Source organism: Pteropus alecto, unplaced genomic scaffold (genome assembly GCF_000325575.1).
Source record: "Pteropus alecto unplaced genomic scaffold, ASM32557v1 scaffold151, whole genome shotgun sequence".
Lineage (NCBI taxonomy): Eukaryota > Metazoa > Chordata > Mammalia > Chiroptera > Pteropodidae > Pteropus > Pteropus alecto.
In genome coordinates this window covers 111,166-113,336 of record NW_006430458.1, presented here as the reverse complement: position 1 = coordinate 113,336, position 2,171 = coordinate 111,166, and positions in this window count along the sequence as shown.

Below are 2,171 nucleotides of genomic sequence, written 5' to 3'. Positions count from 1 at the left end.
CCTGTGGCACACACAGAGCCCTCCACCAGGTCCCTTTGCAGCCCAGATTCCACAGTTTTTTAGTTTCACTTTCTAGAGCCTGTCTTCCTGGGATTGAGTTCCACTCTCACCAGCCCAAGAGCTCTCCTTAGTGCTTCTGAGTATATATTCTTTACTAATGACAACTCTGTCTATAAATTGCAGTAGGCCCTATGCAGCATGTGAAGCTCATGATTCCCCAGTCCTTTTGGAATTGTAAGTAAACTTTGTTAGACAATTTATTTGTCTAAAGTTATTTATTTAGACAGGGGCTAAACTTGGAGAAAAACTTGGGGTTCCTGCATTAGTCATTATTATTTATACTTTTATTAAGTACCTACTATGTGTTAGGTACTGTGCTAGGCACTAGAGATACAAGTATGAAATGGACTGGAGATGCTTTGGATGCAAAGAATCCAATGCAGCATTTCTTGCATTTTTTTAAAAACCACAGCCCACAGTCAGAAATAGATATTTTCATCACCTCATGGTGCATACACATACATACATATATAACTGAAACACAATTTCACAAACAATATTCACCCTAACTACCTGAAATGCAATTTTATATTTCTATTTGACTCTATTCTACTCTAGTCCACCTTATTTATTTAAAAATTCTTAGTTTGACTCATTGAATTAATTTCAAAACCTACTACTGCATTGGGGGAGGGGTAACTGTGGTTCGACAAATATGGGTCTTTTTAATAATCTGTTATGTGCGCCTTATATGGTGCATATATTTATCCTTTCAGGCACATATTTCATGTGAAAGTGGATTGGGGAGCCTGAAGAGTCTTCCTCTAAGCCAATGCTTCTCAAACTTCAATGTGCATAGGAATCACCTGGGAATCTTTTAAAATGAAGATTCTAACTCAGTAGGTCTGAGGTAGAATGTGAAATTCTGCATTTCTAATTAGCTCTCAGGTGATGCTGATGTAGCTGGTCCATGCACCACATATTTACTAATAAGAATCTAAAAGCCAAATACATCGACGGGTCTGCTGAACTGTTAAAGTGGGACCTGACAAGATTCCTGGGAGAGAACTCAACCTAGGAAAGAGAGTCAGTAGATGAGATTTTAACCTGTAAGAATAGCATAGCCTCTATTATACAAATATATTTTTGTTGGTCTAACCTGCAATATTTGAATTTGGTGAGAATATTTATCTATGCAAAAAAACACAAACCAATAAAATAAAGATAAATATCATTTTGCTAAAAAAAGGTCTGAAAGGTGTTGAGTCTCAAGTAGCTCTAGGGAGATACTCACAGGTAACTGGGTAATTGTAACTCTAAAGTGGGGAGAAGGCCTTATCTATATTTCTATAGGGATCAAGGATGAGTGGACATTGGCTCCAGAGAAAATGATAGAGGTTTTGCACCTTAAGGCTTCCAGTTCATTAGACAGTATCAGTAATGAATAAAGGACCCAGGAGAAGGGGCACAGTCCCCAGGAGACATGGCAGTATCCAGGAGAGAGTAACACCCATCTTTCAGCTGCCTTGGACTTATTCCTGGGTACAGGTGAGACCTCCTTCAGTCCTCCTCCAAGTGTCTGATTCTATCCACATAACTTCTACTGCACGGGAGTGGTGTAGTAACCATTCCTCCCTCAAGTACCTGGGGGACAGGGTCACAACACAGCTCACATACACAGTACCTCATCTGATCCACTCATCAGTCTTGTGAAGCAAGTGATATTCCCATTTCAACACTGACCCTTACAGCAACGGGTCTGTTATAATTGCCAGGTTAGTTCCTCTGGCTATAAGTCCCAGAGGTAATGTGTTTTACATATTATTGTACGTTCTGACAACGTGACCCACCAGGAATTTTAAGTGCCTTCATTGCCCTCATAAACTCACTGAACAGTTCAATCACTGGACATGTATTATTTTCTGCTTTTAGTTATTTTTTATTTTAACAAACATAATCCATATATCCTTTAGGAAAAAGTGAGGATGAGTGAGAAAAGCAAAGGAAAGGAATCACACATGATGGGAGCCATAGCATGGTAGAGGACCTAGGAGAAGAGACATCAGTGCCCACTGATATGGTTACGGTTAGGGGACAACATGGGGATGGGCATGGCTGCAAAGGAATGGCATGGGGGTACCTCACATCAGGTGATTGGCCTCATTTTTCAG